We start from the raw sequence: 18,257 nt of genomic DNA on the forward strand, positions 1-18,257 counted from the left end.
GTATCCTATTTTACTATTATTTCTTTTGGTAAACTCATAAGTTACTGTTGTCACTGCCCATATACTGTCAGACATGTGGCTTTCTACTAGAACATTTTTAACCAGGAGTCAACTCACTTTTGGAAAATTGTGGTATTGAGGAAAATTGAAAATTTCTTAAATGAAAAGGAAAGAAATATTCAGGATCTCTAAGATACAGTTATTGAAAATTTGGAGATGATAAGTACACATGTTTATATTTAAATAACCAGAAATTCTGGCCCAGTGGCATAAAACTGTAATTCAGCTACTTGGAAGATTGTGGCAGCAAGACTGAAGATTCAAAGTTTGTTTGGGTTAAAGACTGAATTCTAGGGTTGAATGGCCAATTTGGTAAGACTGTCTCAAAATGAAAGGTAAAACAGAAAAAAAGAAAAAAAAAAAACAGAAAAAAAACTATGAAGATAACTTGAGATACAGTGTAATAGTAGAACACATGGCTCTTGTCAAGCATGTGGGCAGCTTGTAGATTTATCTCCAGAATAGAGGGAAAGTTTAAATGGTAATTATGGAACAGGAAGAGTTAAATGTGATAGGTGATCAGAAAGCAGGGTAGAAGCAATGTGGGGATGGATAAATAATCTAAAGGCTCTTTGTAAACACTATATTGAAACCTACCTACAGCTGTAGAAGCTACCAATAATATTCTATACAGAACTAAAAAAAAATATCATATAATCTGTATTGAAGCACAGAAGGATGATGAACTACACTGTAATCTCAAAAAACAACAAGAAAAAAAGAAAACATACAAGAGCAACACAAAATTGTAGGGGCGATTATAGTACCAACATTAAAATTATCCTATAGACTCATATTTTTAAAAAATAACACATACAAAAAACAGCATGGTGCTTTTACATTAATAAAACTAATACCCTCTTGCTAGTCACAAAATGGTCTGCACTAGTGATAACTATGTTAATATGAAACAGACTCAAAAAGACAAGAATAACGTTTTCTTCCTTAAGTGAAATCTAAAACTAAACAAAACAAAACAAAAAAAACAATGGGATGATTGGGAATAAAGTTGGTCATTAAGTCTGGATAACATTGAGAAGTACTAAATGACTTTGTATATTCATTTGAAAATACAATAATGATAACCACTGTTCCGTTCAAATAATAAAAAATAAAATATTCCCACAAAGACACAAATATCTGTCAGTTATACTAGATTTTGTCTACTTTTGTATTATGTCTATGTACACGTAGTAGAATAGTATAGATATTTTTAGAAGTTAATGATGTTTGGAAAATAAACATCATAAGCTTTATTAATTAGATTATTTGGAAGTATGATTTTTAATACCTGCTAAGCTTTAAATCCCATATCTCCATAAATTAATAATTTTATACAGTACCACATATTCTTTCTGGAAAAAGAAACAATGTTTTTATATATAATCATTGAAATGAAAAAGATATAGGCATATTTATGTATGCTTGCTAAAAATTCCATAAGGTTTCTTATAAGAATGCTGTGTTATATAAAACAGAAACAGTTCACAACATGATATCATCATGTTGGCATGTCTCTTTGAATATCAGCCAGACATATCCTTGGACAAATGAGTTAATAGTCTTCTGATTCTGATTATTTTCTCATGACAACGTGAAGATTAAAAGAAGCAATTATAATGCCTACAAGCAATGACAAACTTCCTGATATCTGTAGAAAGAGCATTAACAATCTGTCCCCCAAATCTGCAAGCAGACAAAATATTTTAACTCTCTCACAGATTTGTCTTAATATTTTCATGATACAAACAAAAATTTAAGAATGATGAAGTGTCAATAAGCCATACACTAATGTAGGATTGCCACTTGTTTACGCTCCTCCCCTGTGAATACATCAGCAATCTTTCTCTTCTATGACTTTCTACCATCTTCTCTGTTTTAATCACACTCAAACACAGACACTCACATGGGCGTCTGTGTCACTAGGCTCTGTACCTCCCTAGGCTCAATTTTGTGTATCCTACCTCCTCAAGAACACAAGACACTTTAGAACAGGGAGGTCTATTTCTGGTGCTTCTCTGACATCCACATAGTTCTGAAACACATAACAGGGCAGATAAGAGCTCAATAGATGATACTTAAATGATTGATTGCTGGATTCAGTTCTGTTTTCTGTCATTCATAAGTATCCACCACACTTAAGAATCTTTAAAGTTCTTACCCTAGTCTCTTGATAGGTCTACTATATAGCACTGAGTGAAGGAAAGAGGGTATTTTTGCACTGAGAGCTTTGTCAGGTTCAGGACCTTTATATGTACTCCCATGGCAGAGAAGTGAGATGATAGAGAAACAGTGGACTTTGTGTTGGAAGATGAGGCCTATATTCCCATTTTTCAATAATAAGCATTAATAAATTTGAATAAGACATTAATAAATTTGAATAAGACATAGATTTTCTACAACTCAACTTCTTTATTCTTAAAATTGGAATAACTACACAGACATCCACAAGGATACCCCCACAACAGACTGCTGGCAATGGTCGAGAGACAGCCTGAACTGACCTACTCTGGTGATGGGATGGCCAAACACCCTAATTGTTGTGCTAGAAACCCCATCCAACGACTGAGGGATCTGGATGCAGAGATCCATGGCTAGGCCCCCAGGTGGATCTCTGGGAGTCCAATTAGCGAGAAAGAGGAGGGTTTATATGAGCGAGAATTGTTGAGACCAAGGTTGGATAAAGCACGGGGACAAATAGCCAAACGAATGGAAACACATGTACTATGAACCAAGTGGCTGAGGGGTCCCCAACTGGATCAGGCCTTCTGAATGGGTGAGACAGTTGATTGGCTTGATCTGTTTGGGAGGCATCCAGGCAGTGGGATTAGGTCCTGTGCTCATTGCTTGAGTTGGCTGTTTGAAACCTGGGGCCTATGTAGGGTCACTTGGCTCTGCCTGGGAGGAGGGAACTGGACCTGCCTGGACTGAGTCTACCAGGCTGATCTCAGTCCTAGGGGGAGGCTTTGCCCTGGAAGAGGTGGGAATGGGGGGTGGGCTGAGGGGAAGGTGAGGGGGGCGGGAGGGGGAGAACAAGGGAATCCTTGGCTGATATGTAGAACTGAATTGTATTGCAAAATAAAAAAAAAGAATTAAAAATTTGGTTATCTATATAGAAGGAAGGAAAAATGCATTAAATGGGTGGTCTATGCCCCTGGTGTATGAAAAACCTTCTTAGAATACAGAAGCAATAGAAACAAAAAAAATGGAATAATTATAGCAACATCACCTATCTTTTGTCAAGAGTTCATATAAATAACAAATTTGCAAGCATCATAAGGTATAAAATAGACATGATAATGTGAACAGGAGTATGGGGGAAGAGCCCACAAGGCAGCAACATTACACGAAGAACTAGAGGCAACTAAGGCATTCTGAGAGCAGGAGAAATAGTGGAGGAAGAGCCCACCAATTGATTATCCAATATCAAATGATTAACCAAAGAAACATATATACATGTAACATACAGACTGAGCAGGGCATATTTATGTATTTAGAAATGTATTTGTATATACATACAGGTACATAACAACAATTAATGACAAAAAAAGCCCCGTGAATTTTAAAAAGAGCAAGAAATATGTGGGAACATTTGGAGGGAGAAAATGAAGAGAAAAATGATAAATTTACATTATAATTAAAAACAAATCATTTCTAAAATGTACCTGGAATTGAGTAGTGGCCTTGTTTATGAATTTGCATAGAACTTGCTCATTTGATCCCCTAGAATGCCAATCATTTTGCAGTGTTTGGTGACATCTCCTTCACCTGTGAGCAATTCAAGGGAGAACTGAAGGATAGATGTGGTAAATTCTCACTCTGATCTCTGAGGTGACTTTCATATGTTGTTGACTTCTGTTAGCAACAATTTGATGGTAGAGTATATAAAGCAAATAAGTTTAAGAGAGTTGTTGACAGCATAATAATGATTGTTAATGTCAATAAAATGTGTTCTGAGAAAATACTAAGAAATTGGGTGTTATGGGTTTTCATTACAAAAATAACTAATCGCAGTGATGTATTTGTTATTTGAATTTATTTAACCATTTCACAAGCCTCGTGATGTACAGGATAAATGTATGTAATTTATTTTGCCATAATTATGAAAAAAGTACTCCTTTTTTTCATTTTTCTTTATTAAGAAATTTTCTACTCACTCTATATACCACCCACAGATCCCACCTCCTCCCTCCTCCCACACCCCCAGTCCTCTCTCCCAAACCACCCCAAATCTCCACATCCCCCAAATCAAGTCTTCCATGGGGAGTCAGCAGAGCCCAGCACACTGAGCCTAGGCAGGTCCAAGCCCCTTCCCACTGCACCAAGGCTGTACAAGGCGTCACATCACAGGCACTGGATTCCAAAAAGCCTGCACATGCACCACGGATGGATCCCAATCCCTCGGCCTGGGTACCCCCCAAACGGTTTGAGCTAAACAACCTTCTTCTGTATCCAGAGGGCTTAGTTCACTCTCATTGGGGTTCCACAGCTGGTAGTCTACAGTTCATGGGATTCTACTACTGTGGCTGGTCATCTCTGCATGTCTTCCCATCATGATCTAGATGTCCTCTGCCTGCAGAATCCCTCCTCTCTCTCATTGATTGAATTCCTGGAATTCTCAACAGAAGACTCTCAAATGGCTGAAAGACATTTATGGAATTGCTCAACATCCTTAGTCATCAGGAAAATGCAAATCAAAACAACTCTGCGATACCATCTTACACCTGTCAGAATGGCTAAGGTCAAAAACACTGAAGACACCTTATGCTGGAGAGGATGTGGAGCAAGGGGAACACTCCTCCACTGTTGGTGGGAATGAAAGCTTGTACAGCCACTCTGGAAATCAGTATGGCAGTCTCTCAGAAAATTGGGAATAAGTCTTCCTCAAGACCCAGCTATACCACTCTTGGGCATATACCCAAGGAATGCTCAATCTTACCACAAGGACACATTTTCAACTATGTTCATATCAGCATTTTTTGTAATAGCAAGAACCTGGAAACAACCCAGATGCCCCTCAACTGAAGAATGGACAATGTATTTCTATTTAAAAATAACGTGTATGTTATTTAACCTTACATCCTATTGAACATTAAATTTGCTGATATGTTAACTCAACTATACTTGAGAGCAACTACACACCAAGCATTCAATCACAATCTTGTATTTGTTAAATCATCTAAATTTCTTATTAGAGTTCTTAACAATCTACATTCATGATAATAAATATCTTAAAGTTTTTTTTTTGAGTGATGAAATAATTTTATAAAAAACAAAATAAAATGTCAATACATGCTTAAAAGTATTGGTTGGGAAGCTTTAATCAAAATGTGTAACTACTTAAAAGCCTCAATTACTTTATTTAACTGATGATGAGCAAATCCTTTAATCCTGTTTCCTTAGTTTAAAGCCCTTGGTGCCCCGTGTGACCTTAGTGTCCTCTTCTACTCATTAAGGTCAGAATATTTTTGCATTGTTAGAGTAAAGCTTAGCTGTGATTTAGTTACAATAATTTCTTCTGAATTAATAATGTTTCCCTTAGCATTGATATAATTTGCATTTCTTTATTGCTAATTTCATATTTACATTATTCTGTCCCTTCCTCTATGTTACGGATATTGCTCTGTATGTTGTGAATGTGTTGCTCTGATTGGTTAATAAATAAAGTGCTGATTGTCCAGTAGCCAGGCAGGAAGTACAGGCAGGAGAAGCAGAAAAGAGATTCTGAAAAGAGGAAGGCTGAATCAGGAGTCACCAGCCAGATACAGAGGAAGCAAAATGTAAAGACAGAACTAAAAAAAGGTACCAAGCCATGTGGCTAAACTTAAATAAGAATTGTAGGTTAGTTTAAATGTAAGAGATAGTCAGTGGTAGGCCTGAGCTAATGACCAAACAGTTCTAATTAATATAAGCCTCTGTGTGTTTACTTGGGTCCAAGCAGCTGCAAGAATGGCAGGTGAGAGATTTTTCCTGACCATGGGCCAGGTGGGACACAGGAAAACTTCAGCTACACCTCTGTCCTCTCCAGTTCCTTAGGAGCCCCACATTCCTTCTCAGATTGATGACTTTTTCTTATATTATTGCTACATGAGTATGTGAATGTGTGTATGTGTGTGTGTGTGTATGTACAAAAGTCTGCTGAGTTCACTAATGTTGCTTAATAGGTATACTTGTTTAGGGCTCACCATTTGGGAATGTATAAATGAGTATTATAAATTACTACTTATAACTACATGGGAATATGGTCACCCATGCTTCGTAGTCTACTATTGGTAATACATGTAGACTGTCAATCCCAACAATCCTGAAGTGTCAAATACGTATGGTTAATGTGATGTGATTTTTTTAAACAAATATTGTAAGCATTGCATTCTCTTTTCCTTATTCTTCATTTATCTACTTTGAGACATATTCTAAACAGGGTATTTAAAATTTTTGGTTAGTAAAATATGTATATTAGTGAAAGTTTAATTTCTTTTAACTACTTCAGGAATATAATTGATATCTTTGATATCCTGACATTTCAAAAGATCACATTTGCATGTTCATTAGAATAAAAATTAAATAAAAGCATTATTGTCACTTTGCATGTTTTTTTCATTATAAAATACAAGTATACTGTGTATTTTGTTCAATTCATATTATTGCATCAGTCACTAAATAATGGTATATTTTCATAAATATATAATTTTTGAAACATGTTGCACTAATGTCCATTTTATTGTTGAAAACAAGGCTCAAATCTGTTAAGTTGAAATTGAAATTGTTCTAGGCCATATTTATTTATTTATTTAATAATGTCATTTATTTCATTATATTTTCATACTTGTATGTGAAATTTTCAAGTCAAAATATATGTTCAGTGTTTTCATCAAGTGCTTTCTATACTATTAATTAAATGTTATATTTAACCTAGAATTATATCGATGGTTCATGAATTTCATAACTCAAAGAAATTAATCTTATTGAAGCAAACAAATATGTGACTACATTTTAATAAGTTTTGTAAGGCTATTGAGTTTCCATTGAGAGGCAATTCATGATACAGTTATAAACACAGAAAAATTTATACAAAAATAGCATTTACTTTGAACATACTTATTTGGTTGCCAATATTTACCAGAAACTTATTTTCATATACTAACATGATAAAAGATAATAAAAAATCTTATATTACATTGAAAATATTGCTGTATTATCAATAAATGACAATCTAGAACAATTTTTAGTAAGCATAAGTATAGGTTTGTAGCTAGAGTTTTCCTTCCTGGCCCACAGTCAGGACAAATCTCTCTCACATGCCAGTCCCACAGACGCTCAAACTCGACCAAGTAAACACAGAGACTTATATTGCTTACAAACTGCATGGCCATGCCAGGCTTCTTGCTAACTGTTCTTATAGCCCAAATCAATCCATTTCTATAAATCTATACCTTGCCATGTGGCTCGTGGCTTACCGGCATCTTCACATGCTGTTTGTCATCTTGGCGGCTGGCAGTGTCTCTCTGACTCAGCCTTCCACTTCCAAGCTTTATTCTCCTTGTCCTGCCTATATTTCCTGGCTAGCCAGTACAGTGCCCTTTTCTTCGAAGGCAGCTGAACAGGCAGTGGGCCGATGGCTTCTGATGTGCTATGGAACAGCAGCTGAAACAGTTATTCTTGAAGAGTAACTAAGCTCACGCCTCTCAATTGTAGACTGGCATTTGATAGAGGGATGTAGAGAAGAACAGGATGCTGAGATGAAGCCATATATACACAGCCAAGAAGAATGGAAAACTGAATTAAAAAACCATCAACAATTTCCAGAATTTAAAATCCTGAATCATGACATGACACTAGTGGAATTCAGGTGTTTCTGGTACATGGACTGCTCTCACCCAATGTGAGGTTGAACTGTTGACCTTGTGTACATCCTACTTCACAAATGAGTCTGTCAGATACTCTAAGCCTATAGGCTGAAGATGATGCCCCAACACTGAGGAAAAACCTCAGGTGACTGTCCAGGCAGCTGGCTGTTTCTGTCAACTCACAAATTTTTTGGAAGTTGCTTGCATGCACTTCCTGTTTTTATTTTTGTTAGCTAATATTATTTCCTTCTTGGGTCTCTAAGGGAGTTGAAGGTTAGTTAGTTATAGTTGAAGATTAATTAGGATAGAAAGTGAATTATATACATTTTGGACTTACCAAAATAGGATAATGAAATTATTTTCTCTGAATTTGTCAAATACAAATGGACTAGACATTGTTTAGGTATTTATTACTTGTATATATTGTATATAGTTATTGTACTTTTGTATATAGTTTTTCTTTTGTTAGTTATAACCTTTTTCTTTTTTTCTTTTTATTAAAATAGAAAAGGGGAAATATGGTGGTATTTTACTTGTACTGAAATGTGATTTTAATTGTATGTTAATAAATAAAGTTGCCCGGGGTCAGAGCTATTAGAGCCATAGCAAGAGCGTGGCGGTGGTGGCACACGCCTTTAATCCCAGCACTTGGTAGACAGAGCTAGGTAAATCTCTGTGTGCAAAAGGATACAGCCAGCATTGGAGACACACACCCTTAATCTCAATCTCAACCATAGAAGACCTGGAATTCTCTACAGACAGGCAGTGATGAGTCAGTCATGTGTTTGGGTTTATAACCAATGAGAAGGTAGAACAGAAAGACTATAAAGACAAACACACTGGAAGTAGCTCCCTTTCGGAAAGCTCTCTTGGCTGAAGCAGGACGGGTAAGGCTCTTAGTTCTGACCTCTTGGCTTTCTTCTTTGAATCGGCTCTGTGTTTCTTATTTAATAAGACGGTTGGTTACATCTACAGGTTTATTAAATTTACTTGTTAGAAACTATAAAAAATCTTAAGAAATATCTTGTGAATATTGGCTCTGAAGTTATTACTAAATATCATCAATATATATTTGGCTGAGATCCAAGATTTATCAGTGTTACTTATATTTAATTATAGGTTCATATTCTGACACTTGACAGTTCACAATCATAATATTTCTTAAATTATTAGTACTGTAATTGGTTTCAAGTTTAGCAATATCTTCATTGCCCACCTGCTCACTTGGTTAAATTGAAATACTACATGTAGCTCCTTTATCTCTTGAGGACAAAATGTATCTCATTGGTAATAATTAGAATCCCTTAGTGTAAAACTCTAAACATTGTAAAAAGTGTTAATATGAATTACAACCTATGTAACTGGGAAATATTGGTCATTAAAGTACGCTGTTCTAATTAGCATACCTTCTTCAGTTTATAGCACCTGAAATAGGTAAGTAACTGGTTTCTTGAATACATTACAGCTTTATTTATAGTTAATAAAAATTTCACAAAATAAGACAGATTTATTTTATATTTACAGTTTTATAAAGCAGTGATCAGAATTTACATTGAATCTGCATGTTGAAAAAAATAAATGATTTATTTTTCATAGTGAAATTTTACATACATGTGTGTGTTTCAGTGTTTTAAATGTGACACTTTTTTTTTTTCCGGTTTTTCGAGGCAGGGTTTCTCTGTGTAGTTTTGCGCCTTTCCTGGAACTCACTTGGTAGCCCAGGCTGGCCTCGAACTCACAGAGATCCGCCTGGCTCTGCCTCCAGAGTGCTGGGATTAAAGGCGTGCGCCACCACCGCCCGGCGAATGTGACACTTTTCTAAATATATACATATATTTCAAGTTACTATGAACATTTCTAATTACCAGGTTTCAGTTGGCATAACATCACGGCCCTGCAACAAGTTCTCTTAATACCTCTTGGACCTAAATTCTATTAATTAGTTAATCCTCTTTTCTGTATTTGGATGTTTGTAAACCAACTTACCATGTGCTGGTGAAACATCATATTATATGGCAATGAATAGTTACACATATGGATAGTAAGTCTCTTGTCAACCCTAATCTATCTAAATCCACAGGGGTGCTGTATAAGAGACTGCAAGCCTAAACTTACCACTTTGCAAATGAATACCTTTTCTTGAGACATGATACCCACTTAAACTTAAACTAAATTTGATTTCTGTGCGAGAAGTAGAAAACATGATTGCATCTGTGTTCCTCCGTTCGAATTTCTAGAACTATTGAGACAATCCCAATCAAAGAAATCATTGCCTCTGGAGAACAAAGTTTATTTGTCTGTATGTATACTCATAAACTTCTGATTTATAATAACAAGTGTTTTACTTTGATCTCTGGAAAAGGAGGGTCAACACTATCTTAATTAATGTAGAGAGAGTAATATGCAAAAGTTCTCTTATAAGATTCCTGTGGACAAGTATACAACCAGGTTGATATTCTGTGGTGAAAATCATTAAAACCAGTTCACATTTCTTCTCCATAGCTGGGGAAATCGATCATACTCATGGGACAGGACATAGAATCAAATACTGTGTAGTACTATGTTGCGGATTATTCACAGTCAGGGGAGCATTTTAATTTTTCTACTTAGTATCTAAGCATTATTACAGATAAGCATTGGATAATTGGGAAACTGGGAATTATTCTAAAATTAGAATCATTTTTATAATGATGCAAAACTGCTATTTTATAGACTCAATGACCATATTAAATACTTTCTAAGGACACTGCAAAAAAAAAAATCTTTTACTTGTCAAATGGATGTTCTGGAAGCTTGTGTACGACATTCATAATGAGTTAACCCTGAATGAGCAGAGGAGATATCACCTAGTGGTAAAACAAATGAACAAACAATCAAAACAAAACAACAACAAAACTTAAAATTGTAATTGTATCATTGAAATTCTTCAAATAACACTTTTTAATCTGAAATATGACGTAATGGTCTTTCATAAAATTTTGATAAAGAAAAATATCTACAAATATAAAATGTATTTGGAACATTCCAATGTAGGAGGTTTGATAACCATAGTGTAGTAAAAGCAGCCTAACAGGAGAAAAGACATATGCTGATTAACTGTCATATGAAACAATTTCAATTATTCTATTGACCAAAATGAAATGACAGAAAAAAATCAATCCCATTAAAGCTATAAAACTCTCAAATATTCAGAAACTTAACTATATAATTTAAAATCCTACATGTCAATGAAAATACTAAAAAAAAAAAAATCAAAGAAAATCAAAAAGAACACACTACATCTAAAGGGAAGCAGCTAAAACAGTAATTACAGGAAACATTGTCAGGAAAGTGCCTGTATTTAAAGAATTTCAAATTAACAGCCTAAATTTAAAATTTAGCAATAATATACCCTAAGTGAGAATAAAGAGGTAAATAGGCTTTAGAACAGAAATGAAAAGAAAAGAGAGTAGAGAAAAAAAATGCAATATCAAGACTAAGGGTTTGTTGTTGATGTAAAACATATAGATAATTTGCCAAAACTTTGTATTTGAATGTAGCAGGTAAGGAGCAAGGGAAATCAGAAATTGAAGAGGAGACATAGTAGATGAAATGGAAACAAGGGGATCAGACGACAAGAGCATCAAAAGCTTTTGATTTTTGATATCTCAGCCAGACCAAATGTCAGCACAGTGATATGAAAGGCAGGATCCCATATTTGGCTGAGGAGTATTTGGAAATTGATAGTTTCTGGGAAAGGGAGAGTTGATTTTCCTTAAGAGACTCACTACTGGCAAGGTGAATATACTCCAGTGTTCAGAAGGATAAAGAATAAAAAAAATGTATACAACATGAACTGGATTTGATAGAGGAAAAAAAGAGAAAGAGAAAGCTGGTTGGGTAGGAAAAAAAAGGTAGATCTGCAAAGAGCGTGGGGCTCAATATGATCAAAATAAATACATAGTAAAAATTCTCAAGGGACTATTTACAAAGTTTTTTAAAAGAGTTGTATGTCTTCCAACTAATGGAAACTGGTAAAGTTCTAAAACGCTCCAACCTAAAAAGAAACCATCAAGTAATCCACTCAGTCATCTCTATTCTTCATTTGGATCTGGTCCAGCTGAGAGACCATGATTGTTGCAGATAATCAAGAAAGAGGGACAAGGATACTGGCCCTTTCAATTCAATGACTGATGACTGACGTGGATCTACAGACGTGTGTGCTCATTCTGCTGAAGTCTGTTATTGCTTTGTTATCAGTTTTCCTTGCTAAGTGCCTACTCCCTCCTTTTAGAGTAGTCTCTGCCAGTGTATGTAGTAAGTACGCAATTTGTTTCGCATGCTACGCTATGTGAGTTTCTAGCTAATTGGTTTTCAGAGACTCAGATGACATTCTGCCCTGAGAGGTTTGAATGGTGCTGCTAAAGACCATGATAAATTTTTAAGTTGGGCTAAGTATAGTTTTGATTATGACATGTCTATAATCTTATTAGAAAAACAGGCTAAATGATCTGACTTAAAGCCGTATATTGGTTGTGAATATAAGAGGGGTAGGCTTGTAATAAAATATTATTTTTCACTTGATAGGACTTAAATACACATAGGAAACAAGTCTGTGCCATGTGTTTGAGAGAGATTCTGGACTGACAACTGAGAGGAAAACCATGAGTGTTTGTAGTGCCATCCCATGGAATGGAGTCCTAGACTGAATAAAAAGAAAAAACTTTGCAGAGCACCATCAGAAATATCTCTCAATCTACTGGCTTAAGAAACACTGTAAACAACTACCACATACTCCTGTGGTCATGCTTTCACGTCATGTGATATGCATGTGTTTGTATGTGTATATACATATGTATCATGGTCTGTGAATTTATGTAAGCTCATGTGTTCCTTTGCATATGGAGGCATAGGACAGATGTTGGGAATCATTTTCAGTTGCTCTGCTTGACCGTATTCACTGAGATACTTTGTTTTAATCAAACCAGAAGCCATTGACATTGCTAGTCTCAATGGCTGACTAGATCTAGGTATCCCCTGTTTGTCCCATCTTTACAGGATTGGGTTTAAAGGTGGTCCACTCCATTCATCTACCTGGTGTTTATGTTGTTCCTTGGGTCTAAACTCCAGTACTTATGGTTGTATTATGAATGCTTCAATCACTGACTCATCTCACAAGCCCTACAGGTACTCCAGGTGCTTTACAACCTGATCAGATTTAAATCATCTGAAAATTAGTATCAAAAATATCATATTTATTAACAAAAAATAAAACTTCAGTCTTGGGAAAGCAAAGTTATTTTGTGAATTGATGGTTTCTTGATGTTCATTTTAATAAATCATAGAGAAACAATCATGAAATGAATGGAAAACTTTATTAGAAATTTTACCTTTGCTCCAGGGAATTTGATCCAATCAGTGCACTTATTTTTAACAATACAAATGATCCATTTCTCGAGAGCATCTTATTTTAAACACAAGTAACATATAGGAGAAGAAATGCAACATTATCTTAGTTTAAATCAGGACTAAAAGTTTCTGATACCTGTGTGCAATGTGTGGGGTTTCTTCAGCCATATATTCATACCTTTAGTTTATGTAAGGCAACCACAGGAATGTGAACAGTACAGAGCTGACCAATATTCCTACTTCTTTGAGATATCTTGCATGAAGCTCTAGCTAGAACAACATGATAAGAGAAGGAATTTAAATTGGTAAAAAAATAAGTCAAATTATAACTATCTGGAGATGATATGATCCTATACATAACGGATCCTGAAATTTCCAGTAGAAATTTTATAGAAATGATCAATACTGCCAGTAAAGTTTCAGGTTACAAAACAACTGAGAAAAATCAATAACCATCTTCTTATATAAAATTTAAAAGCAAGCTGTGAAGAGATTGTGGAAACACTTCCATTCACAATACATTAAAATATATATATCTAGGGTGAGATTTCACCAAAGTTATGAGAGACCTCTACAATGACAACTTTAAATGTCTGGTGAAAGAGTTTAAAGAAGACACTAGAAGATGGAAAGACCTCCCATGCTCAAGGATTAGGACAGTTAATATAGTTTAATTTCTTATATATTTACATATGCTTTCCTTTATTTTTTTATTTGGTATATTTTTGAAGTTACAAGAACTTCATGTGAATTTACACAAAACAATACACAAACACATGAAATATATTTTAGAGAGAATTTAATTCATCTCTATAGCATACACTTTTTACTCTCTCAACCTTAACAATTATTCCTTCTACCAACACCTCTCTGCTCTGCCAGTCCCTATCATTATTCATAGACTCATGACTTTCATGTTTCTTTTGTGCCCCATTCAATTTTATAGGACCATCTGCGTGAGCACTGGGTTAGCTATGTTTGGAGTTTGGTTGTGTCTACCAATCTCAGTCAGGTACACATATCCAAAGGAATAGAGATCAGTTTATCAAATAGATATCTATATTCTCCTATTAATTTCAGCACTATTTATAACAATTAAGGCAGGAAAACAAGTTTCTAACAACTGAAAGTCAATGGAAGAAATATTTCACGTGATCCCCTTCATATGATTTCTTCACAATGTAGAAAACCATTTGTTTAATAGAAGTTGAGAATAGAATCATCAGATTGGCAACAGATTGTAGGAAGTAGGCAGCATGGGGAATGCTTACCTATTAGGTGTAGTGATGTATTGTGTCCTCCAAAATATTGTGCACCCTAATAAAGTTTATCTGAGGATCCAAGGAAAAAGCCAGCCACTGTATTAAACATAGAAGTCAGGCAATGGTAGCACATGCCTTTAATCCTATCACTCGGGAGGCAGGGATCTGTCTGGATCTCTGTGAGTTTAAGGCCACACTGGGAACAGAGGCAGGTGTGGTGGTACACACCTTGAATTCCAACACTAGTTAACCATAAAGGTCTGGAGGTCTATACAGACAGACAGGAAGTAATGTAGCTGGGCAGAGAGAGGATGTGAAATGTAGAACAGAAAAACATATAGGTTTGGGTATACAGGAAGAAGGTCTCTTTGGCTGAGGAGCTCCAAGTGTTGAGAACATGGCTGGCTTTTTTCTGCTTTTCTGATCTCTCGGTTTTAACTCCAATATCTGGCTCTGGTTTTTGTTTTATTAATAAGAACATTTAGGAATTTGTCTACAATTAGGCACTAAATTAAACTAGATTTTAAAATATTTATGATGTATATCCCAATAATAATGACTGTAGATAATATTGAAGATTATGCTTGAAAATAGATATGAAAATAACTTGAACGTATTTCATTCCAATAAAATGTTAATTGCTTGAAGAAGTATATGACTACCCTGATCTAAATATTACTTTAATGTATACTTGTACCCAAATATTACATGATATTATATTGTGGGGTATAACACTCATTTTTTAGTTAATAAGAGAAATGTATTAATTCAACTAATAGAAAAGTTTGCTAATATTAATATATATTATAGAATTTTGACACTAGTAATATTTGTATCAACAGTTCAGTCTGTTACAGTCATTCCCTCTTGATTATATTGTTTGCTTTGCTAAGTTTAATGGTCTGTAAAATTCTTCCCTTAAGTAGTTATTAAAAAATGTCCTCCCTTCATATTAAGTATGTATCCTTCCTCCTATTAATTATAGGAAGTAACTTTTTAAAGCATTTAAATTGTAGTAGATGATCACTACTGCATGCAGCCCAGTACTTTTGCCCAATCTATTTCTACTTGATGGTCCTATAAGACAATAGCCTGTGTGCAGACCATGTACAGCCTAACAATGACCTATGGGTTCCAAGATTTTCTCAGATTTATATCCTTTGCTTTTTCTTGTACTTCAAAATATTTTTTATTAAATATTTATAAATAGTGAGTTTACCTTCACTGAGATTGTCGAAGTATATGTGATTTTTTTATTGGGAGCCTGTGTCATGGCCCAGCAGGTAAAGCTTCCTGCTGCCAAAATCTGGTAACCTGAGTATAAACATGTGTCAAATGATGAATGGCAAAAATCAAAACCATTGATGCCTAGATACACATGCCTGTAACACACGCACACGCGCACACACACACACACACACACTTGTCCATGCATATAGTAAATAAATAAGTAAATATATATAAAAATTGAAACTTTACATTAGGAGTTACATATTATGAACTTTGTGCTTGCCTTATGAATATATAAAAATTTGAGATTAATATATTAAATGTTATTGTTACATGCTTAACCTTTCTTGTTTGTTTTTATTTTGTTTTGTTTTGTTTTCTAGAATTTTCTAAGATATTAGATAAGATATTTTCTAAGATAATTTCTAAGATAACTTCAGATTTTTTTTTTTTTACTGGATGTTAGGTTTGAACTCCTGATCTGTCTCCACTTCTCAAGCGCTGAGCTTATTGTCATTTTCTTCCACACCGAACTATATTAGAATATTCTTTTAATTTATTTTTAGATAATAATATAATTGCATTATTTCCTACTTCCTTTTCCTCACTCCAAACCCTGAGGTGTATACTTTTCCCTTGGTCTCTTTCATTCAAAGACGTGGGTAATTTTCTTTAATTGTTGTTACATACATTTATGTGCATATAATATTTTTCATCTATTGAACTAACAGCACATATCTGTGAACAAATATTGGATATATATACATATTATCTACTTTATTAATCATAACATTAGCATAACTGAAATATCCTATAAAATTACATGGTAAAATAATTATTAGTACTAACATATATTGCATTATAAAGTATCACAATGCAATGAGATAAGAATAATGCAGAAAGTACAAGAGGATATACCCTGTCAAATCTAAAATACTCACTGACCACTTTCTGACCCTAATGATTGCCCCAAAGGAGAGTCTGATGAAGAACAACTTGTAGGAGCAAAGTCCCTGGTATTCAGCAACCATTCTTCTCTTTAGTAGATATACAGTGCTAATCAATATAGCTTGATGTGGTGGTTAATTAGATTATCCATGTAAAGTGCCCACACCTAACAAAGTCTTATTTAAGGGTCGTTATTAGTTACATTAATTGTGGGATAGCACCTGCTATAAGCAACATCATGCAGTGTGAAGACAACTGGATCAAATGTGCAATGTAATATACAAAATCTACACTTTCAATTCACCTTTGCTTTCTAAAATATTCCTAGAAAGCAGCTAGACTTTTCTCGAATGCTCCTGTAAACTGTTAGCTGTATAAATAACTGTGTGAGTTAACTGTATAACCTAACTGACAGTTCGGTTAAACTTAAATATTCACTTTAGATTTTTTCCTCCACCTAACGAACATTTACTTTTAGTGAAGCTGTACCTTATTCTTTTTTCCACATATTTACAGACCAGAATATGATAATTGTTTTTCCCATACAAAAGAATGATAATTATGCCTTAAATTGTTACCTCTTTGTTATTTTATACCTTTCTATGTTGGAACACTGGAGGACACTAGTTAATTGGTAAGATATAATTAATTTAAATTTTATGATGTAAAATATTTTACATACAAAAATATTGTTAGGGACTCATCTTAAACTCTCAAAGTTATTTAAGTTCAAGAACAATAGATATTTTTGTTTTCTTGCTTTGTTAGTTTTTGGATTTGAGACCAAAAAGAAAAAGAGAGAGGGAAGGAGGTTTATTATAAGAAGAATAAGGAAGAAAATAATGATACAAATATGAAATAAAAATTCAAGGCAAACAGTGACCCTTAAGGCAATTTGGTAAACAGCGAGAATGTATATACAATAATACACTTAATTTCTCTTTTGAATAAAATTTTGTTGTCTCTCTTAGTAAGCAGAGACATTAAATATATAATCATTTTTTTAAAAAAATGTTAAGCTTAAAAGTTGATCATGTTGACTCAAGCTTGTAGTCTCAGATACTAGGGAAGTTTAATTAGGATTAAAAATTAATGACAAACTTGGATTACAGCATAAGTTCAGGGCAGCTTAGACACCTAGCAGGCCATATCTCAATAAGTAGACAAAAATAAATAAAAATTAGCACATTATTATCAAAAGGTATACATAATTATAATAAATAACTTACGAACTTCTTGGGGCAAGTGATATCATTCTGTGTCAGAGCCCAAGGAGGTGTAAAAAATCATTTCCATGACGCAGCACAGTTCTTGACACAGGTGTCTCTAAACCATCACCAGGAGGTGTAGAGATAATAGTCTTAAACTATTCATCTCTCACTATACCGATTTCCCTGAAGCAAGAAAGTAGAGAGGGATAGGGAACTATTTACAGCTTTCTATTGACATATAGGCAAAACTTCTAGGTATAAACATCTAAATTGGATTAAGAAACTATCCAGTGTGTGTGGATCTGCACTTT

Source organism: Peromyscus eremicus, chromosome 15, assembly GCF_949786415.1.
Source record: "Peromyscus eremicus chromosome 15, PerEre_H2_v1, whole genome shotgun sequence".
Classification (NCBI taxonomy): domain Eukaryota; kingdom Metazoa; phylum Chordata; class Mammalia; order Rodentia; family Cricetidae; genus Peromyscus; species Peromyscus eremicus.